The sequence below is a fragment of the Lontra canadensis genome, unplaced genomic scaffold, assembly GCF_010015895.1.
Source record: "Lontra canadensis isolate GAN:19392208 unplaced genomic scaffold, GSC_riverotter_1.0 scaffold62, whole genome shotgun sequence".
In the NCBI taxonomy this organism is placed as follows: domain Eukaryota; kingdom Metazoa; phylum Chordata; class Mammalia; order Carnivora; family Mustelidae; genus Lontra; species Lontra canadensis.
Genome location: NW_022631056.1, coordinates 533,227 through 558,018, shown reverse-complemented (window position 1 = coordinate 558,018; position 24,792 = coordinate 533,227). Strand labels below are relative to the sequence as shown.

Genomic DNA, 24,792 nt, shown 5'->3' with positions numbered 1-24,792 from the left:
TTGGGAGTGTCCTAACCCCTCTGAAGGATTAGGTTGGGGAAGTCGCCCGAAGGAACTCATGTTCTAGTAGCTCTTTCTTAGCAGAAACTGCTGTGTATCTTTTTGAGGTGATACGTATAATACCTGCGAAGATGCCTCCATATGCTGCTCACATGCAATGCATCCCCCCACCATAAAGCATGCTCCTTCTCAAAAAAATTAAATAATAAAACAAATAAATTAATCAATTAATTAATTTGTTAAAAAAGGAGAGGGGAATGTCAAAATTAGGGGAAAAAATTTGATCAGGCTGCATTGAAAGTACGCTTTATTTATAGTGCTTATGGATGTGTCTCTCCATATAATTTCCTAGTGGTTTCTGGATATTACAAAATACATACTTGATTTATAGAAATCTACTAATAACATTTTCCTGTCTGGCATGAAGTGTGGAAACCTCATCTCCACTTAGATTCCTTTACCTTTAGTTTTCCAAAATTGAATTATAATGCCTGTTTTTTCTGTTGCTTTATTTTTTTTAATTTTTTTTAAATTTTTATATTTTAGGATTTAACTGTTGGGGAATCCACTCAGTTTCTTGAAAATGTAGGCTTGTGTGTTTTGCCAACTTTGGCATGTTTTCAGCCATAATTTATTCAAATGCTTGTTTAGCTCCATTCTCTTTCTTCTCTCTTATGGGACTATGAAGATGCATATGTGGAATCTTTTATTATAATTCTATAGGTCCCTGTGGCTGTGTTCAATATTTTTCAGCTATTTTTCCTCTCTGTTGTTCATAGTAGGTGAATTTTATTGCTCTGTCCTTAAGCTTATTGATTCTATCCTTTGTCATCCTACTATTGAGTTCATCTAGTGGGTTTTCAAAGGTACCTTTTATTCTATTTTCCAGTTATATAATACCAATTTTATTCTGATTTTTAGTTCCATAATATGAATTTGATTGCTTTACAAATCTTAGTTCTGCTCTGGGATTTTCTTTTTTTTTTTTTTTTAAATCTGTTTCCAGACAATCGGTAATTGATCATTGAAGCATTTTTATGATAGATGCTTTAATATCCTTGTGAGATAATTTATTTCAGTGTTGGCATCAGTTGACTGCTCTTATTTATAGTAAATAAGAAGTGGTCAGTCACCCTAAAGGACTTTCTCTTACTCCTCAGGCATAGATGATAGCCCACAGATTTTTTTGCTTTGTGAGTGGCTTGACTCTTTGTAGGTGAGGGGAGAAGGAAAAATTTTATCTGCCTATAGAAAGGGGAAAGAGGCTGATATCCCTGCATTCCTGAAATTGTATCTTTATTCCAGACATTTGTTATGTAAATAAAATGTCTGATGGGTGCCAGATTGTCTTCTATAGACTTCTCAGCCTAAAAGGAAGAACTCTTTCAAGGTCAAGGTTCTCATTCTTCTTGAAATCTAAATATTGAGGAACATAGCTCCCTGTGCTCAGGGCTCCTTGGTAGCTTGTCTAGAAACCCTGCCAGAGTATAATTATTTGGTCCTCTTAGAGAGAAGAAATTTTACTATTATTTTATATCAGAACAATCAATTAGATAGATGGCTACAGATCTAATTTTCATGTTATATAAAGAGTTTCAGGAGACTATGACCTTTTTATAGGAATACTGAGAAACCCAGGGAAGATTTATGTCCCCACAATTTGGAGACTGCGCTTATTTCAGTTTTTTTGTTTGTGTTTTGCGAGAGAGCATGAGCTGGAGCAGGACTGGGTGTGTGTGTGGGAGTGGGTGGTCAGGAACGGAGGGAACAGAAGGAGATGGAGAGGGAGAGGCAAGCAGACTCCAGACTGAGCACAGAGTCCCTGCAGGCCTAATCCTACAACCCTGAGATCCCTACCTCAGCTGAAACCAAGTGTCAGAAGCTCAACCAACTGAGCCACCAAGGCATCCCTATTTCATTGTTTTTACCTTTATTCTTTTAGTAAGCAGGCTCCTTATTTAGGTTTAGGCCCCAAGTCTTAGTTCACTTTTGTAGGCTAACAGTGGACCTTTCAGAGCCTTTGCAATTCTGTCTTGGTTGACTTGGTTTGTCTGTTGCAACTGGTGCTTCCCTTTCCCTTGATCATGCTGAGTGGTGGGGTGGGGGCAGGGCAGTTGGTGATTCCCCAGATTGGAAGATTAGAAGAGGGATTTGGTGGGTTCCACCAGAAATTTCACTTCCTCCTAACCTGAGCCAGCCAGAGTCTCTGGACAAAAAGGAGGGGGATCAGGTCCACATGGACAAAGAAGCTGCTAAGAGAATTGTCTTAACATTTAGCAGGAAAGAAGAATCCTCCCCCTGCTGGCTGCTTGTTGTCTGTGGGGTTCCCAACTGACCTCTTAACCATCAATGCTGTCAGAGGGATTCTCTTTTGATTCAAGAAGGAAATCAGCCTCCTTGGACTGCCTTCTGTTGCTAGGCTGGAGGTCTGAAGACAAGGAGTCTGGGTGGTCTTTGTGTGTGTTGTGGGAGTACAGCCAAATTGCCTCTATGCTGTTGTTCAGGTCTTGGCCTCTTTAACCCACTCACCTTCCTATTGCCTTGTCAGTGCTCTGTCTTCACTGTCTCTTGAATTATTTCCAGGTTTATAGTTGTACTTCGTTGAGAGGAAGAGGAGACAATAGGGAGAAATGAGTCTATGCTATCTTGTCTGGACTGGAAGTCCCTTACTGTACTTTAAAAAGGAAGTAAAAATGGATATCTAAGATGTACTTTAGGTGTGCTTTAGGGAAAGAAGACAACCTATAAAAACATGCTCTGAGAGTCTAAAAAATTTACTGTTGACACAAGCATATAAAATTGAAGGAAAAACTGATAAAAAAAGGAATTGTGACATCAGATTATTTTGTAAGTATCTTTAAATATTTGCTTTACAAAAGCAACAATGGAAAGTAGAATGTTTATTGTGCTATGTTTTGGGAAAGAAAGATACCTTTGAGAACATTATGCTTTAAGAATTGTCTTGGGCCTGCATGAAAATAGTAGCCAAAAAAATATAACTTTATAAGATTTACTTATTTAAAAATATATATAGCTTTATGATTTTTAAATGTATTAGCTTTAATGCATTTTGATGACTAAACTATTCACTACTGATATCAAGCACAACCAAGGGTTTTTTTTTTTTTAATATTTTATTTATTTATTTGACAGAGATCACAAGTAGGCAGAGAGGCAGGCAGAGAGAGAGAGGAGGAAGCAGGCTCCCTGCTAAGCAGAGAGCCCGATGCAGGGCTCGATCCCAGGACCCTGAGATCATGACCTGAGCAGAAGTCAGAGGCTTAACCCACTGAGCCACCCAGGTGCCCCCCAATGTTATTTTTTAACTGTATCTTATTATTGTCTTATTGTCATATTAATTTATGGTTTTAACTAACTGGTTTCTTTTCCATTTTCTCTTCTTTTAGCACATATCGGTTGTATGAGCCAAGAGTAAAACAGTTTTCACACTACCAGAATGTTGCTCTATGTTCAGGGCTGAGCAAGAGATGTAATCCCACGCAAAGAGATATACTTGGATTTTGGCAGGGACTATCAGGATAAGTACACTCTCCTATTAGATGAGGATGCTCATCCCAAAAGCTGGGTCCCAATCTTGTAATCACATCTGGTTTCCTATCTGAAAAAAGTAACCTAAACAAAGAGAATCAACTGATGCAAGGAAACCAAATTTAATGACATTAGTTGAACCTCTAAAAGAAGTTGTGTTAGGATGTCTGGGTGGTTCAGTTGGTTGAGCATGTGACTCTTGATTTTGACTCAGGTAATGATCTCAGGGTCTTGAGATCAAGCCCCACGTCAGGCTCCGTACTCAGCAGGGAGTCTCTCTCCCTCTCCTTCTGCCTCTCCCCTATACTCTCTCTCTCTCTCTGTCTCCAATAAATAAATAATCTTTAAAAGAACTTGTGTCAAAGCCATCCATTCCTCTGAAATTCTTGATTTCAGAAGTTAACACATTCCCTAGGTTAAGCCAGTTTGAGTAAGGTCCTTTTATCTGTATCCTAAATATTGTAAGTATATACAAGGATTACAGTGTGCTTTCACTTTTATTTAACTCATAATCTTTAATAATCTTTAATAATTTTTATTATATATATATATATACATATATATATATATATAAAGATAAATCTTTATCTCCATCTTTCCTGGAAGATTAAAGTTCAAAGAATTGGGGTCCAATTTAACTGCACAGGTTTCTTTCTGAGGTGTGGTCAGTTGGTAATGACTCTGAATATATTATCTCTTTCCGCTAGCTATTTACTTACAGATAGGGTACCCCAGGGGGACCCATGAAAATAATGATCACTCTTCATCAAGAGGATCAGAAGGAAATTGGGCCATCTGTGATGTTCCCAAAGGTAAATAATAAGTGGCTGTCAAACAAATAACAATGAGAAACCCCGGCAGGGTTTTTAATGTTCTGATAATAACAGAAGCTGTGAGTGACCTATGCTGTAACGGCCATAAATGATCATGAACATGAATGAGTCATTAAGGTTGTGCTATTCAAAATTTTACTCAAAAATAGAGGACATCCTAAGATGGGAATGAGGTTGAGGGAGAGTATACTTGTATTATGGATCATAAAAAAATTTTTCCTCAACAGCATACATTATATCAAAATTGAAGCATTTAAAAGATAATTATGCTGTTTAAATTCTTAGCCTTTCCAGATTTACAACTCTAAAAAACTATCAAATAGCTGTTTTCTGGCTCTAGCTATATGATTTCAAATGGATATTTCTTGTAGATTATTAGGTAGGTCATCAGTGAAACCAGATGTGTCCTCACACTTTGTGTGTCTTCATACTGTCTCATAGAGAGGTGGCAAACCCGGTGATAAGATTTTATTCCATGGAGGAACTAAATGATCATACTCACATTTTCCATTGTGGTTTCCCTGAAGTTGTGCTCAGTAGCAGATCAAGTACATTATTTCTTTTGCCAGCAGTGAGCTCATTTGGAAGAGAGTCAATTCCATGTCAAGGACAATAACCTTCTTTGTTCAGTCTTCCATTCCTGTCCTATTTTGCACACACACCCCCAAGTCAGTCCCATACACCATAGGCTGATACTTACAAACCGTTAAAGCCTAGTCTCCCAGCTTCCTCTCAACCCACTGTCCCAATTTCCATATGTTTCATTTATAATGGGATCTCTATTCTCATTGCCTACACCACAGAACCTCTCAGGACCTTGCCTGTGGTGATTCTCCTGTCTAAAATGTTCTTCCTTTTTTCTCAATCTGTGAAGCTCCTTTCCATTCCTATGGTCTGGCTCATGACTTAGTATTTATGCACTTCCTGTCTTGACCCAGTCACTCCTTCCCTCTTCTCCCACAGTACCCTCCCATACCTTTATTTTATTGGGTCTGATTCCTCAACAGATCAAACTGAACAAGAAGAGAAGTTCTTCATTTGATATAGTTTCTTTGACTGGTGGTTTGTTTTTTACAAGAAATCTTTCTCTAATGATTCAGTGATTTTAAAATGATTCCAAGACTATTAGGGGGGCAAATCCTTTCTAAGGCTGAAAGAGGGACTAAAGGATGTCTATGAAACCTACAAAATTATTCAAAATCATTGTGCGTGTTTGCTTATATACACAAGAAATCATCATTTGATCAGACACATTCTCAAATGTGTCCCATGGACAATAGAGGTTGAGGACCATGGCTCTAAGGATTACATAAGAAAGCTGAAGATCAAGAAGCAGTAAGGAACTGCTCTCTGTTATTTTTTCATACATTTCTTAGGATTTCTTTCTTTTTTTTATTGTGGCAAAATATAAATAATATTAAATTTCCTATTTTAACCATTTCAAGTTTATAGTTCTAAGGCATTAAATATAGCTGACCCTTGAACAACACTAGTTTGAATGGGATGAGTCCACTTATGTGTGGATTTCTTCCTATAAATACAATATAGTTCAGTAAATGTATTTTCTCTTCCTTACGAATTTTCTTCATAGTATTTCTTTTCTCTAGCTTACTTCATTATAAGAATATAGTCTATCATACGTACAACATAAAAAAAATGTGTTAATTGACTGTTTACGTTATTGGTAAGTTTTCTGGTCAACAGCAGCTATTGAAAGATTTTGGAGAGTCACAAGTTTTATGCAGATTTCTGCCTGCATTGGAGAGCCATGGTCCTCACCCCTGTGTTGTACAAGGGTAAACTCTATATTCACATTGTGCATCTTAAGTTTTATTTTCACTGGATAACATTTCTACAAAGGTCAAACTAGATCATAATGCTTTATTTAATTTGATTTTAAAAATGACCACAAAAACTCAATTATTACTAATCCCTAATAAGATTTTTAGAAATGTTGGCATGAATCAGCAGTCTCAAAGATAAAACTAAAATTGGAGTTCAATTATGGGTTTTGACATTTTAAAATAAAAGCAGTCCTTCTATGCTTTGTGCATAACACTCTGTTTTGCAATTAATGAATGATTCAAAAGACAATGCAAAGGGATATCAGCATGTGAAATACAGTTTACCTCCAATTAAATCATTAATCCATCTCTTTTTGCCCCAAACTGAAAACAAGCTAAAAAATGAAAAATGTGAATGTGAAGAATAATATTGTCTTGTGTTCTTACAGGATAAATTTAGACAAACTATTAAGGCATATATTTCTATACATTCTATTCTTGCCTGATGGCACAATTGTGTCTTAAGTAAGCAGGAATTACAAGAAAATTAATGTCCCATTTTTAGGTAATGAATGAAATTAATGATACAATTAACTTTGTTCATTTGATTAATTATCTCTTGTACTAGGCTGTGAGTAAAGTGTTCATTTTTTTTTAAAAGATGTTATTTATTTATTTGAGAGAGAGACAGTGAGAGAGAGCATGAAAGGGGAGAAGGTCAGAGGAAGCAGACTCCCCATGGAGCAGGGAGCCCGATGCGGGACTCGATCCCAGGATCCTGGGATCATGACCTGAGTTGAGGGCGGTTGCTTAACCAACTGAGCCACCCAGGAGCCCTAAAGTGTTTATTTTATTCCCAACTACACACTCAGATTCTAACTCAGAGCCTGGCACATAACCAGAATTCAATATGTTCTTGGTAAAGGAGTGTTTGTTTCATTTGCTGCACGATTGACTAACTGAATGAATGAATAAATGAATGAATGAATGATCTTTTCCTCCCCTTTTGGCCTGGCTTCTCTCCTACTAGCTTCCACCCACCCACATGCCTCTCTCTCCTCTAATTCCTTCTTATCACCAAATTTTGACAAATTCTCTGCCTCTGTTTCCAACATCTTTCTTTTTTTTCTCTCTCAGAATCTCTATTTCTTCCTGTCAATATACATCTTTCCTCAAATATATGTGATTTCATACTACAACAGAAAAAAAAAAGCCCTGTTGCTTTGTCTTCTTATAAACAGAATATGCAATAAAATATTATTGTTATGCAATATCCTTTTGTTCCTCTTCTGAATTATTCAAAAGGTGTTTTTTTTTATTCTTAAAAAAAAATCCTCCATTTTCTTGTTTGTTTTGCTCAACTCTAGATTTTTCTATCCTGTGGGTTTGGAATCCTTGACATAAAAATGGTCTATATATCACAGAAATGTAGGTGAGAAAAACATTACTGAAAGAGAGATCAATCTTACCAATCTAAGCAAAATTAACAGACATGTTAAAATCCTTGCATTACATAGCTTTTTAATGAGCTAAGAATCAATTATGAGTTTGTGTAGTTGCTTCAATTATTGGTTATTAGAAAGTGATTTTTCTGTATACCAGAATCCTGACAATTATTAAGGTAAATTTTTACACAATGAACTATACATAGACACAAAATAAAACAGATAAACTTCTTAAGCTTAAGGTCCTTAACCACATGTAAAACCAAACAATGCATTAATTATAAACAAAATCACGTTCTCGAAAAAATTTGAATTAGCCCCATTACACTTATGTGATATGTACAGTTGATTTACTGAAATTATAATGTTGATGTTGGGTTTGGGAGTAAAATTCACCTTTTGAATTTTACTTCTTTTCTTGATCATTGGTATTCACAACAATATATTCCCCTTCGAGATGTTTCTATAATTGCTATGAATATACATCCTTTACAAAATTAGTTTTTTATCAGTTCCCCAAATCTGGCAGAACCAATTAATTCAATAGTACACCCACCAAATATGATGATTTTAAAGTAATACTAGTTCTAAAGACCAGTTATAAGCTAGTAAGTGAAAGGACCATGATAATATTCTCCTGGAAATATAAAGGTTTTGTGGCCTGGTTTTTGTTTGTTTGTTTGTTTGTTTGTTTATTCAGTTTGTTTCAGTTCAGTACGTTTATACTAGTTTGTACTTTAGGATAACTTAAATCTTCTACCTCTTTCATTTTTTTCCCTCAGTTTAAATCACAGTGAAATCTTTGCTTGAGTCTATACCATTATATGATTTTTCTTTTACTTGTAACAGACAAGGTCATACACAAAAGCAAATAAATACAAAAATCACATGGCCATGTTTGTTTATGAAGTTTACATCTCATTTTACAGAATATTTTGACAATGATTTTTTCAAGATTGTCATACAACTGAAAACCCATGGTTAAAAATACAGTAGACCGGGGCACCTGCGTGGCTCAGTTAAGCCTCTGCCTTCGGCTCAGGTCATGATTCCAGGGTCCTGGGATCGAGCCCCACATCAGGCTCAGTGCTCAGTGGGGAGCCTGCCTCCCCCTCTCTCTCCACCTGCCTCTCTGTCTACTTGTTATCTCTGTCTGTCCAATAAATAAATAAAATCTTAAAAAAAAAATACACTAGACCTTTGTAGACCCATAAAACATTTCAGAAGCCTGTAGGAAGTACTTTTGTACACTAATAAGTTAAGTCCTAAGTAGAATATTAAGAAACATGTAGTGACATGCCTTCACTTTATATAGATTCTAAAACAAAGATCTAGGTAAGTTAAATATGTAACAGCATCACACCACACCATTATAATCTACAAAAGTAAGAGTCAGAGTCAGCTCTGATTCCATGGCCTTTATTCTCCCCTTCACTGTTGATCAGTTTCTCCTGTTATCTATTTTGATATATACTCAGTGACACTATTTCACTACTTTGGTAAATGCAGCTCAGCATTATGCACAAGCCACCAGCCATTTGCAAATATTATATTAAATTCCAAGTTAAAATGCACCAAAATCCTTCCAAGTGCCACTAATTAGGTGTACAATAACCTCTCAAAATTAAAAGGAAAAAAAGTGTAACTCAGCAATGCTGTCTCAGTCACTTACTTCTCTTTTTGAGTGTTCATAGTTCCTTCTAATTGAATCCCAAAGAAAGTCCTGGGATTTAAAAAAGTGGGGTAAAAAGCTCATAGAAATTTCTATACTGTGTAGATGTGCTAAGATTAATAGGACTGGGAATTCCTTGGGGTGCCTGGGTGGCTCCGTCCTTAAGGCCTCTCTGCCTTAGGCTCCAGGTCATGGTCCCAGGGTCCTGGGATTAAGACCTGCATTAGGCTCTCTGCTCCAGGGAGCCTGCTTCTTCCTCTTCTACTCTCTCTGCTTCTGTTCCTCTCTTGCTGTGTCTCTCCCTGCCAAATAAATAAAGAAATTCTTAAAAAAATAAATAAGACTGGGAATTCCCAACAGAGAGTCATAAAAAAAAATGAGGGGAATGGAAGCTTGAAATTTGGAAGAGGACAATTGCTTATCACAAACATTTGATCATTTGTTCATCATGCCATGTTGTGTAATCATTGTACCCATCTTTTCCATCATCAAAGAATGCACCATGATGTTGTTTGAGTTATTCTCCTTTATTCAATGAGTTTATCAGTTTGTACTTCATCTGTGTTTTTACTTTGAACTTCTCTCTGTGTTTAGCACCATTAGATTGGAAACTGCTATGGTGAATCTGAAATGGTATGGAGGCAATGGAAAAGCTGTAGTAAAGGCAGAAGAAAATTATGAGATATTTTATCTCAGTGGCAGTCAGTTTTATATCCGGTCTTTAATGGAAAATAAGTGAACATTCTTACCCCTGACCTTTCACTTTAAAGTGAATTACTGTTATATATTTCCATCATTAGTTTTTCCTCTAATCTTTTTTTTCTCATAGAATGCAATTGACTTGAATAAAATCCCATCTTTTCTGAATCTCAGCATGTATTCTGTTTGAGTGTGGATGGTAAGTTATTTTTTTCCTACAGCTATCTAACATGGGTGTTCTTAAATAGCTTCAGAATAAATGTTAGGGCTTCAAAGTTTTTAGTTTAGTTTTGTTTTTATCTTACCTTTAGCCTGTTGTGAGCCATTTTTCTTAAAGTTGGAAAGTCTATTCCTTTAAAATTATTTGCATTAACTAAAAACAATGTACCCTAACTTTTGCTGGTATGGTCTGTATGAATTATGCCCTAAAGAGTATTAGGATAAGTCAAGGCTATATAACAAACAACTAAGGAAGTATTGAATAGTCATAATAAATTAAAATATTTCATAGGGTATTTGAGACTAAAATGACAGTCAATTAAAAATGGAAAGATGCTATTCTATAATGTGTAATATAAGAAAAATGAAATCTTACTGTAACAGAAGAATGTTGTTAAATGTTCATAGGAACACATATTTGCTACAGGAAAGTAAATATTTGACCTCCTCCATGCTGTAGACTAGACAATCTCAGACTCATGTCACTAGTATGTCCATGTGACCAGTTTAGGAGGGTGCCAAGACATGTATGGGTCTGTAAAAGTGATATAGGGCATAAAGGGACACGTTTTCTGTGGAGAATAAACAAAACAAAACCAAACCAAAAAACAGTAAGTCTTTTTCTGCCCAGTACAGCCATGGATTATGGTCTAAGAAGCATCTAAAGTATGTAGTAGCTTCACAGCTTTGGATGCTGGATAAAGTGACTAGTGTGTTTGCTCTTCCTCCATCTGCTTGTCCCCATAAGCTGAGACAATGTCTCCCACTTATCATTTTCCTAAGGAACAGACTCAAGTATGTCCTCACAGGAGATGAAGTAAAGAAGATCTGTATGCAACGTACATCAAGATTGATGGCAAGGTCTGAACTTATACAATCTACCCTGCTGGTTTTATGAATGTCATCAGCACTGACAAGACTGGGGAGGATTTCCATCTGCTCTATGACAGCAAGTGTTGCTTTGCTGTTCATTGGATTACACCTGAGGGGGCAAGTATATGTTGTACAAGATGAAAAAGATCTTTGTGTGGACAAAAGGAATCCTTCATTTGGTGACCCACGATGCTCACACTATCCTCTATCCTGATCCCCTCATGAAGATGGATGACACCATTCAGACTGATTTGGAGACTGGAAAGATTACTGATTTCATCAAATATGGTAATCTGTATATGGTGACTGGAGGTGCTAACCTGGGAAGAATTGGTGTGATCACCAACAGAGAGAGACACCTTGGTTCTTCTGATGTAGTTTACATGAAGGCTGCCAATGGCAACAACATTGCCGCCCAGCTCGCCAGCATATTTTATCGGCAAAAGAAATAAACCATGGATTTCTACTCCACGTGGAAAAGGTACGCACCTCAGCATTACCGAAGAGAAAGACAAGAGACTGGTAGCCAAACAGGGCAGTGGGTAGAATGGTCCCTAGGTGACATGATTGGAAGTCTTTCTCCTTAACGAAAGATCATACAACAGGATAAAAAATAAAAACATAAACATCCAACTAAAATTTGTTCTACTTTTATTGTCATTATATACTGACAATTCCAAATAATGTCAGTGATTAAAATGTTTCTCAAAACAGTGACTAATGCTCCCATGGCCTCTTTCCCTTGGTATGTCAGTGATGAGGAGTCAAGACTGGAGCCTGCCATGAGTGGTATGAGAGAGCACATTTGACTACAGAACAAAAATGGAATCCATGGGCCCTGTGGTCATTTTTTTCTCTTTTCTACTCTCATGGGTTGAAAAGGAAAGAGCTGGTGGTTTTTCTCTGGGTGTTACTTACGTGGATTTCATAATAGTCCTTTTTTAAAAAAATTTATAATGATAAGAGAGGGCTAAAACTTGAAGCAAAACTGGAACATCAAGAAATTTATTCTAGGGAATTTCTCAATGTACTAAAATTTCTTAACATTTATTTTAAAATGTTTTGCTAAATTTAAAATATTTAAATTTCTAAATTAAAAATATTTAAAATTTATTTTAAATTTATTAAAATTTATCTTGAACTTTATTTCTTTTTTACTGACATGGAGAGTTTGGTAAAAAAAGAAAATTTAAAAAGTGCTTGAATCTTTGATGAAATAGTGGTACAATATTACAGATAAAGTTATGCTTTAGTTGGCTTTGGCTCAGAAAGTTTCTCATTCTCCATTTATGTTAACCCCTTTCTCAGGTTCAATTTATTTCCCCCTTTTCTTTCACATGAAAATAAAAATAGTCACACACTTCAATTTAGAAGCAGTAATAAGAAATAAATCTTCTGAGATTTTGCTTTAATTAAAAAGAGCTGTGTCTGCTTACCATTTTTTTCCCTTTCTACATGCAGTGATTCTGTTATCAAGGATGCTAATGGACAGAGAAGTGGAATGTGTGCATTTGGATATGGGTACATGGACAAGAACAAATATTAATTTAATAGTTTTATATTACTTGGGAGGCTCTATATATTATAATATTTCCCATTACAATTAGGTATTATATTCAGATACTCAATTTTTAAATACTTCTTTATATTTTCAGAAAGGCAAAGATATTTCCGGAGGGAAAAACCCATAACTGTCTTTTCTATTTTTCCCCCAAATGACTTTCTTTTTAGTAACACTGTATAGTTTTTTTTTCTCAAAGTATTTATGACTCAGAAGAATTTCAGAAGCCACCTCTCTAGATCTAGAATATAGAGAGTTAAGAGGGGATGGGTCCCTCAGCCTATTTCATATCATGTGGGATATTGAGAATATTCTTGCTGTCCAGGACAGGACCCACTAGCTACATGTGACCACTGAATATTTGCGATGTAACTAATGTGGTTAAGGACAATTTAAATTTTGTCATTTTCATTCATTTAAACTTAAATGGCCCACAGGAAGTTAGCTGCTATTCTATTGTTCAGTGTAGCATGTAGAGTGGGGCGTTTAAAATATACTTGCTCTGGAAGATGATTTTTCTCCTCACTATTTAATAATACCGGGAAAAGATACTACTTTCCTGTGTATATTTTAACCCATAAAGACTGGCCTGTTCCATGAATCAGTATACCCTGATGTTCTAGTGGCTTAACAGAACAAGTATTTGATTTCGCACTCTATGCCCAGCCTGCCTGGGGAGTGGGTAAAGGACGCTGTGGTACCTCATGACGTCAAGGGCTGCAGCTTCCGTGAGCAAAAAAATGTGGATAACTCAGAAGGGCTCCTAACTGACTCCCACCAGAGTGACACATTGGACTTTGCCTCGCAATTCATTAATCAGTGTAGTCACATGGCCCCAGGGAACCTCCCAAAAGGTTTGGAATCTTGGCAGAATCTAGAGCAAAGAAAGTGGATAGTGGTGAGCAGAAGAAATCACCTTGCTCTGTATTTCACCTGTGTGATCATGGACCCATCAGACTGTCCAACTTCCTGTTACTTCCTTCCCTTGAAACAGGCGTATTAAAGCTGATCTAGAAGTACTGTGAGGATTAAATAGCGTTATCTGGTGGAAATTGTATCACACAGAATCTGGCTCATAGTAAATGTACAATAAAAGTCAGTTCTATTGCTTTTTTAGGTCATCGTTCATTTTTTATGCTTTTTTTCCCCTTTCTACTTGCAATTTCACTTGATGTTATGTTTGTAAATTTTTTCTTAATAGGATGAGAAGATTATTCAGTGACACAAAATTAAAGGAAACATGAAATATGTCTTTTAGAATAATTGTTGACAAAAAGTATTTATTACCTAATAGTATACTTACTTGAGAATGCAGTTAATACTGAAATTATATTATTGCTATATTATAGAATATTATAGAATATTCTGTATTATAGAATATATTATAGAATATTCTACATTATAGAATTTTTTTCCATTAAAAAACTGAAAAAAAAGTGTAATCTCTTGGTTACTTTTTTTTCTTTACTCTCAGTAGTAAAAATTTCATAAATCTGAAATACTCTGCAAAATAGAACCACACAGTGTTTTCAGGCATGATGTGGGCAATTTTGGGGGGAAGCAAATGGAAAATTAACCATGTGTAATGAGTACTTGAGTAAATATTAGAATGAAATATGTTTATATAGCTAGAGGGCAAGTTCCAGCTGCTCCTAGGCATAGTTAAATTATGCATTCTTATTTTAGAGAATATGTGACCTTTATGTTGTGCTATTTTGGAAATGGCGTCTTTTCATGATTTTGGTATGAAAACGCCATGTGTGGGGTGCCTGGGTGTCTCAGTCCTTAAGTGTCTGCCTTCAGCTCTGGTCATGATCCCAGAGTCCTGGGATTGAGCCCCACATTGGGCTCCCTGCTCTGCGGGAAGCTTGTTTGTCCCTCTCCCACTCCCCTTGCTTGTGTTCCCTCTCTTGCTGTGTCTCCCTCTGTCAAATAAATAAATAAAATTGTTAAAAAAAAAAAAGAAAGAAAAGAAAGCACCATGTGTGTTCTCATTTAATTGTGTCTAATCAGATTCTAACTAGTATTTAACAGTAATAAGGCTGCTTGATTAGTGTCCTTCATTTTAGTGATGATTCAACAGTGACAGTTACAGCCTTTCAAATGAGTATGGTAGGAAGACAAAAACAGGAAAGCTCATCTTAGTTCTTGAGGCTGAGACAACTTGACCAATGTTATATCTCATTAATGCACCATGAGAGCTGAGGAGAGCTTTAGTCTCATTATGGTGAGGATCTTCAATGACTTCTGGTGAGTGTTTGATCACAGTAACATATTGTGGAGTCACCCTGACCTTCCTCCTTTTCCACCTGCTTGGATATCCTCATACCCACTGTCCTCTTCACACACCCACACACACACATACACACACACATATGCATACCAGTGCCTACTCCTTTCTGCATTTTCTTTCTTTTTACATTTCTCTGCTGTAGTTCTTAAAATGGAGACTATTACCATCCTAGTTTGGACACAGATATATTCCAGAAGGGCCTATGTTATGATGACATGGCCTCAGCCACTATTGTGTTTCATTTGAGACTAGTTTGAGGCTGAGGCACTGCAAAGAATAAGCCAAGTCTGGTACAAAAAGCTCATCCTTTAAATAAACAATCCCATGTCCCATAAGCTGCTATCTGCTGTTCTCCTACCCCACATTTAAAAACTCTATGGCCCCATACCCAAACTTGAGAAATCTGACACAGATTTTATAACGTTTTCACTTATGAAGGTTTATATCCCTTTTGGTATATATATATATATATTTTAAGATTTTTCATTACTTATTGGACAGAGAGACAGAAATCACAAGTAGGCAGAGCAGCAGGCAGAGAGAGAGGGGGAAGCAGGCTCCCTGCTGAGCAGAGGACCCCCCCCGCGATGTAGGGCTCGATTCCAGGACCCTGAGATCATGACCTGAGCCGAAGGTAGAGGCTTAACCCACTGAGCCACCAAGGTGCCCTGTGGTATAATATTTTTAAGCAATATTTCCCAGCATACAATTAGAACTTGGAACTTCATAAAACTTAGTAAATGTAGTTTTAATATAAAGGACTTAATTTTTATTTAGGTAGGAAACTGAGCTTCCTAGATGCCACTTTATTTTCTGTGTATGTTTGTACGTGTGGGCGATGTTTCAGCCCTATTAAATCACCTTGTTATGCTCATCCTTGTATTTGAAGTACTGAGCCCAGGAGACAATCACTGACAAGAAATAGCTTCTATTTCAAGCACTTTAAAATTCAATGTTGTGTCCCTAATTTTCTTGGTACTACTTCTAAAACTAATCAGAATATGTTTTTCTGTCTATCTCAAAATTAATTGTGAAGATATGTACAACCCGTGGACTCTCTCATTTGTTCCTTGGTAAGATTTTCAAATAGAACTATAGTCTTTAAAGCTAAACTTCGTGTTTGCAAAAGCAAGGAAAAAAATAAACAACTATATAGTAGAGTGGGCAATGATTTTGTAAGAAGGGATTGGTAATATCCAATGAAACATTTTAGTAAAATACACCTTTCAAACCAGTCTATCCTGACAGAAGTTTCTAGGCAAAATTACTCATTAGCATTTAATCAAGACAGTCCGGGGCCTTGCATATGCCTCCAGCAACTGTCAAGATGCTGTTTTTAAATGATGAATAAAGTGACAATGGAAACAAAGGTTCTTCATAGTCTAAAGTGTCAAATTTAGAACAGAGCATAAACCATTAGTTCTAGAATATGTGTGTATGAGGTTAATATTTCCCTGTCAAATTCCAGCACAACTTTAACATCTATTTCATGGTGAGAAGTATTTAGAACATAGATTTTAAAAAAAGAAACAGTTAAAATCCATCAATGCAAAAGATGCATAAAAGTGAGGTGTAATTGTTCATAATAATATGTATACTTTTAGCTCAATCTGTTTTACAGTAATTAATAAAAATATGAATATTTATAGATTAGATATCAGACTGGGTACAAATATTTTCTCCTTGCCTTCTCAAGGTCTCATTAAATGTCAGAACTTCTAAAGTTTTATGGAGATAAAAAAAGATTTATATTAAGTATTGTGTTCACATTTTAAATATGTTAATATGCATATAAAAGTAATATATGTCTGTATTTTTACTCTTATGATAAACTAAGGAGTGTGTGCCGGGCAAAAGTTATTTGCAGGTAACAAAAAACATATGATATCCTTGAAGCAGAAAGTATTGAATATAGGGAAATTGGTAAACACAAACATGTTGGAAGGTCTGGAAAAGCAGGCTTTAGGTTGGGCCACCATTGTAATGACTGTTGTTGAAATCAGCATGACAACTGTTGTGTGCTGATCACAGGCACTTCGTTGTTGGGACCACCAGAACTGTGGGCCCTGGAGCAAGTGGGTCTCTGCTTCCATGCTCAGGAGCAAAAAGAATGGCTTGAGCACCAGACCTATCCTCCTGTTGCAGGATTGCTGGGTTTTTGTCTCATGGAGTCAAAGAATGAATCACAAAGAATGAAGTGAAGTGAAAGCTCATTAAGGGAAGGTGGCAGCAGAAAGAGAAGAAAAAGCTCTCAGGAGTGAGAGGGGTCCCAGCAGTGTTGCCTCTGAGGTTTTTTTAGGGTGGGTCTTTTATTGAAAACTTGACCAGGAAGCTTGTGGCCTTGAGATTCTCGTGACTTCTTGGTTTGAGCCAAAACTATTGATAATACCCTTAATGACTTACTTCTTTGAGTTCTGGTCATTTTTTGTGATTACTGTGTGGCCACCAAAGACACACACTCCCTGCCATCCAGGGCCTGGTGGGCCAGTGCATCCCTTAAACTCTTGTTCACTCTAGTTTAGAGCTCCAGCCTGCCAGGAATAGAGAGAGACAGGGGTCCCCTGTCTCTCCCTGCCTCTACCTTAACCCTTTCCTTACTCATTACTCCCTCAGTTCCCATTTAATGTAATTTGTACAACCCAAATTATAAAGGAATTTAGGAAATTTAGGCTTTTGGGTTTTTTTGTTTTGTTTTGTTTTGTTTTGTTTTTGACTTTCTAGCCTCTGTGGTACAGGAAGGCCCAGGAGAGGACTGTTGGCCTCTAAGCTTAGTGATCCAATTTACCTGTCTGACACAAAATGCTGAACCAGATATTTGGAAAATAGGAGAAAAATGGAAATTAAAAGGGAGCAGATGGGCAGATTAACTGTAACACAGAGCACCAAAAGAAAGGAGAATTCATAAAAAAAAAAAGAAAGAAAGAAAGAAGGGATAATTCCTTTCGAGGTAGAACTAGAAGACACAAACTCAGAGTAAATATTAAAAAAGTAGGGTGTGACATGGGGAAAGTAATACAAGTGATACATTAAAAACTGAACTGACAATTCTGGTTGTGTCACCCTTTCTGCAACTCATAAAATAAATCTGACTACCTTTATTTTAAAGATGTCTGTAGTAGTTTCCTCTAAGGGATACAGACATAAGTTCAAAGTTTGCATTTCCTTTACTGTGGATCCAAACTTAGAGTTTGATTCAAAAGTAATAAACATTTACACAGTCACAGTATTGTAAACACCAGCAATGTGCTTTTAATGTTAGAAAATATTTATAGTTAGAAATGGAAGCCTAATTATAGTTTTAGAATAAAATACAAATACTATGTTCTTTCATAATACAAATAATAAATATTAGAAGTATAACAACAGAAAAAAAAAATTTGAAAGAAAAACTCAGGGACTAATTTCATAAAATTTTATAAGAGAGAGGGCTTGTTGGTAAATCCTGACTAAAGGTTTTATATTAAGATACAGAAGATTAGTCATAAAACTATTCTCCAGAATTAATAAAAACAATACCATTAACATAGATAACTTCTATGAATTGGGATTTAACACAGAAGAAGAAAGGCTTCCAATTTTCATGCATATGGTCTATCTTATTTATGCAATATGTTAATACCAAACCCTCTTGTTGCCATTGAACTCTGAATTATACCATGTTTTTTTCAACCAAAGTTTGAGACCTGTTTTTCCCTTTATACTGACTCCATCCACTAGGAGGCACAGAATGGATATTTCAACATTCCCTGAACTTTATACTTAGATCATTGCTGTTTTTACCTCCTCATTTATGCTGGGTTATGGTACCTATTGCTTGAATTTAATTACTGTCAATATGTGTGTGAATCCCAAGTTTTATGTCTAGCTCACTTGTTTCCCCTACACTTTGGACTCAGATGTAAAGCTTCCTGCTGGTCATCTCTATCTGGGTAACCCAGAGACATCTGGAACTCATCATATCCAATGCTGGTTCTCTCAGTTACTGGAATCACTGGTGACCTAACAGAGTGCAGGGTCTTAGTGTATGATGTGGTTTAAATTTGTGAGGTTTGGAGCCATCAGCCAAGAAAGAATTCTTGAGCTGACTTTGGTGCAGAAAGTGCTGCACTGGGGTCATGAGGAGTGGCTGATTATATGCTTTCAAGTTGGGAGGGGGTTAGGGATGGCACAAACCTCCAAGGTATTTTGGAAACAAGGTTTCCAAGACCTTGAGGGGGCTAGCTATTGTTAGGAAAAGGTCATTTATTACCATTTAATAAAACATTAGTCATGACCCTTCAGATGTTTATCAGTGGGCCATATGCTTGAGGGATGATTAAAAACATATCTGGGGAGGGGATGGGATGGGAGAGATAAAGGAAGTTTTCAAGGGAATTTTTATATGTTAAAGTAGACTTGGAGAATCCTCTGGGGTCAGGATAATGTGAAGCTAAGATTGCCCTTTGTGCTAAGCAAAGTCTTGACATCAAGACAGCTGAGTTCCAGAGGAAGCTTACTCTGCCTGTTTCAAGGACTTGTCAATGGACTGTAAGTGGTAAGGAAATTTAAGTTTTCTTTTTTTTTTTTTAAGATTTTATTTATTTATTTGACAGACAGAGATCACAAGCAGGCAGAGAGGCAGGCAGAGAGAGTGAGGGGAAAGCAGGCTCCCCACTGAGCAGAGAGCTGATGCCAGGCTCAATCCTAGGACCCAGGATCATGACCTGAGCCGAAGGCAGAGGCTTAACCCACTGAACCACCACCCATGTGCCCCAGAAATTTAAGTTTTCCTTTGCATTTGCTTCCCACATCCGTGGAAACCTCTCCCACTAAACCATTATTTCCTTAAATCAAATTCATGTGAATTTTTTTCCTTGAAAATATTTAATCTTTCTCCCCCTCTACCTTTCTTTGTATTATTTTAGGCTTTCATGTGTTTTGGTCTAGAACCCTACAGTAAAGCCCTTCTATATCCCTGTTTTCAGTACTCTTGAATGTCCCATTTTCAACAAAGCCATCAGAAGGACTGCCTAAAATGCAAATTTAACTATGCTTCTTCTCTACTCTAAAGCTTCCAGGGGCTCCCCTTTCCTACAAGATATGGGCTAAGACCGCAATATAATTATATATATAAATATATAATTATGTGACTCTCCATATTATCTATATCTTCATGCACCTTTTAAATTTCCCCTTTGTATTTTTATTTCCACAATCCCAAATAACTTGCCACATCTTATGTATATCCAGATGCCAAAATATTTCTCTTCTCCATGTCCTATTTGCCCTCTCACTACCCTGTTCCTTAAACTCCCTACCTGCTCTTAAAAGGTTTTCACGACTAGTCCTTCTCCATGCTTAGTAATGTATATCTTCTAAACACATATTATCCTGTGTATGTAGTACTCATTGCACTTGCCAGAGTATCTTAGAACAATCTCTTTTTTGTGGGTTTGTTTTTCAGATAGCCAGATTCTTGGAGTCAGCATCTGGGTCTTAATTATCTCTTATCCTGTTGGCACATCAAACAAATGCTTGTCAAATAAATTAATTAGTCAATAAATGACCTATTAGTGATTCTTTTGTCAGTGGGCATAGTATGCCTTTTCCATGTCAAAAGAGATGCTCTTGAGCTACCAGTATTGATAAGCTACCAGCATTGCTTAAAAAAAAAAAAAAAAAAAAAAAAAAAAAAAATTAGCTAAGTATCTTCCATAAAGTAATTTCCTAAAAATTGAAAATGTTAACTGGTATATTTAATGCAAATGAGGGTAAACATGGACACTTTTTTTTTTCTCATTTTGTTTGTTGCTCCCGTCCTAAGAAACGTGTTTCTTTGAGCAGGTGCCTCCAGGTGTCAGCCTGCAGGAAGTCTTTTAAAACTGGGGCACACCAGGGTAGTTTCCATGGAAGCAGAAATTAACCCCCAGGAACCTCATATGTTTTAAGAACCTTCAGGAACACATCTGGTATAGCCTCCATCAGAGAGAACAATTGAGGCAAACTCTTATTATAAAAGACAAATGGAAGGAAGAGCAGCCACCTTAATCATCATTTCCTATACTGCTATAAATTTTTCTTTGAAGTTATATGTGTTTTATATGAATATTCAGAGTAAATAGCCACACTTTAATTTTACTTTAATTTTATTTTTTAATTTATATTTTATTTAATTTATATTTTATTTATTTTTTAATTTTTTAATTTTTTATTAACATATAATGTATCATTTGCTTCAGGGGTATAGGTCTGTGAATCATCAGTGTTACACAATTCACAGCACTCACCATAGTACATACCCTCCCCAATGTCCATAGCCCAGCTGCCCTATTCTTCCCCATCAGTCTCCAGCAATCTTCAGTTTGTTTCCCGAGATTGAGAGTCTCTTATGGTTTGTTAGAGTGTTCTTTTCCCAAATCATAAATTATTTTGATTTGAACTATTATATAATACTAATATTAGATATTTAAGATGGATAAACACTTTCTTTCAAATAGTTTACCCATGATTTTGCTTTTTGCATGAGTTTTTTTTTTTAATATTTGTAAATATATTTAGTCGTATTTTCTCAGAAAAGGTTTCAATAACTCAGAAAAATCCTGGATGAAGATCGTTTCTCATCATGAAGAAAAACACTGTAGTCTAACAATTCTCATTGTTAGGAAGAATTCTTTAAGGATCACACTGGGTTTATTTAACAATCTATACTATACTTTATTTAACAATCTGCACTGTTATAAGGGTTTTGTACATATTAACTCATTTAATATAATACATTTGTAAACATGAACTCATTCAATCTTCATAGCTACTGTCTCTAATAGAAACAATTATCATCTGCCCCCTTCACATAAAAAGGGAACTCTGGCGAAGTCTGCTTAAGAAATTTGTCCAGATCATATAGTTAAAACGTCTCAAAGTCAAAGGTGAACCTTTATCCATCAAATCAAAGTTCAAGACCCTCGCCACTGTGTCATGTCACCTCTTTCTTGTTTCTGCTACAGATAAATGGAGATCCCAATTAACAAAAGCTTAAAAAGGACTGTTTAGATCTCATTTCATGCAGTTTTAAGATTTGGAAAAATGAAAAGAATATGAATGGAATGCTTGTCACAAATTCTTTTTTTTACAAGTGTTTGTTCCTTGCTCTTGTCTGAAACCTGCAACTGCTTAAACTCCCCTCACATCCTTGTATTTCTGAGATTTCACTGGGATAACATTGGATGATGAATTCTACAACATGAAAAAAAAGATTTTGCTTAATAAGCAAATCTAAAGCAAAACCAAACTCTTTCTTACCTCTATTTCAAAATTGACAATGAGAAGTACAATTAATGAAACAAGAATTTTAAGGAGAACCATGTCCTTTAACCTGTATTGTAAGTATCAGTAAAATATTATTAAATAACACTAAATTAAAAATTCCTTTTTTTGGCAGGAATATCCATTGAAATGTTCCAGGAAAAATGTCAAACCTGTGATTATTCTAAGCATCCAGACTCTTGTTCTTCCATACTACCCTTTTCCCACTAAACAGAATCATGACCCCTTGGAGAAATGAATTCATCATGGTTGGAATTAAAAGGTACAGAGTAAGCCTGGAATGCATTGCTATGTCAGAATGTAAGACAGCTTCTGAGTTTCATTGGTTCATGTCAATGACCCAGAGACTAAATTAACAGAGGATCATATTGGCCAAGTGGCAATAATTTTAGATCAAAAAAATATTGATTGAATTTGTCTTATAGTTAATATTAAAAAATCATAAGTCCATAATGAAATGTACACACAAAGATGTTAACCAACAATATTGATTAAGATGAAAAGGATAGAATACATTCTGCTGAGTCTTCTAATCAGTTATTTTTTTATCACTAAATTGTTGTGCCAGGAAAGAACATAAAAATTAGTAAACGTAAATAAAACTAAGAGGTTGTTTATTTCTACTGATTTGAAATCCTCTAGATTGTCATCTTGGGCCACACAAAGACATGTAAGTTATCTTGAATTCACTTGGATATACTTTTAAGTATCTTTGAGTTTTGTGATTTAAAAAAAAAAAATTATTTCACACAAAGAGAGATCACAAGTAAGCAGAGAGGTAGGCAGAGGGGGAAGGGGGAAGCAGAATCCCTGATGAGCAGGGAGCCCTATTCCAGATGTAGGGCTCAATCCCAGGACTGAGATCATGACCTGAGAGGAAGGCAGAGGCTTAACCCACTGAGCTACCCAGGCATCTTGAGAGTTTTATGATTTTAAGATTATAAGAGATGGGTGAAATTTTATCAGGTTTAAAGGCATTTAAACCTACCGTTTTCTTAAGGGCTTCAGGAATATCAGAGTCACTGTATAAAGAATTTAGGCGATGCTGTCTCAGCTAAATAGTCATTTAACAGGTAAAAATCCTGAACAGTCTCTGGAAATGGCACTGAGGGCATACATCAAATGGAAAAGTACTTTTTCAAGAACATCTATTATATCATAGTAAAAACAAAGTGTTTGTGACACTTGACCTCAACTTGTCCCCTCTGCTAGTAGCTTAGACAGAGCTCCTTCTCCACATAACTCTCACTCTTAGGGCCACAGTTCCAATCTGGACATGACAGGACACGAGAAATTTTTGTACTGTGTAGTTCTGTGTTCCAGAAGCTGTATTCTAGCAAGTGCATTTAGGAGTTCTGGAGTTCACTTTCCCCACTTCACCCAAAATAACAAGGCAGGCCAACAAATCTGGATTCTAATAACCCTGACAGCTCACACTTAGGGTGAAGGTTCAAGACCAACTATTTTCTCAAGACAAGGATGCTTGCTATCACCCCTTCAACAGTGTAGTGGAAGTTCTACCCGGGGAAAATAGGCAAGAAAGTGAAATAAAAGGTATTCAAATTGGGAAGGAAGAATTAAGACTATTCCCACTTTTATAAATATGATATAAGATATCCATCTATCTATGCATCTATTGAGAGAGAGAGAATTCTAAAAAATACACTAGTGAAAACACATAGGGATACACACACGGACACATAATAAAACTAATAAATGTTCTCAGTAAAGTTACGAGATACAAGATCACTATACAAAAGTTAGTTGTAGGGGCACCTGGGTGGCTCAGTTGGTTCAACATATGCCTTTGACTCAGATCATGATCCTGGGTCCTGGAATCCAGCCCTGGATGAGCCCCACATCAAGCTCCCTGCTCCAAGGGGAGACTTCTTCTCCCTCTCCCTCTGTCACTCCCCCTACCTGTGTGCTTTCTCTCTCTCTTTGTCTCTCAAATGAATAAATAAAATCTTTAAAAAAAGTCAATTGTATTTCTATAGACCAGCAATAAAAAAATACAAAAATGAAATTAAAACAGTATCATTTATTACAATAGCACGAAGAACACTAGGTTACTTAGAAAATATAGCAAAACACGTTCAAGACTTTTACATTAAAAACCACAAATCATGGATACCTGGGCAGCTCAGTCGGTTAAGCATCAAATTCTTGGTTTCCACTAAGGTCATGATCTCAGGGTCATGAGATTGAGCCCTGTGTTCAGCTCCACACTCAACAGGGAGTCTGCTTGAAATTCTCTCTCCTCCCCCCCACCCCTTCCCTTACTTACACACACTCTCTCCTTCTGTCAAATAAATAAATATATAAATAAAATCCTTTTAAAAAATCCCTACAAATCATTATTGAAAGAAATTACAGGAGATGTAAATAAATGGAAACACATCCTGTGTTTTGGATCAGAAAATGATATTGTTACAATGGTAATATCCCCCAAAATGACATACAGATTTAATAAAGTATATAGAAAAACCCCAATTTCTTCTTCTTTTATGAAAAACTGATCCTAAAATGTATATGATTCTGCAGGTATTATGAATTGTGTTC

The 24,792-nt window shown here is 36.1% G+C and overlaps 1 pseudogene; it reads left to right on the top strand.

Annotated features, from left to right (window-relative positions):
* Positions 1-10,859: 10,859 nt before the first annotated feature.
* On the top strand, positions 10,860-11,620 carry LOC116879607 (annotated as a pseudogene).
* The last annotated feature ends 13,172 nt before the right edge of the window (positions 11,621-24,792 follow it).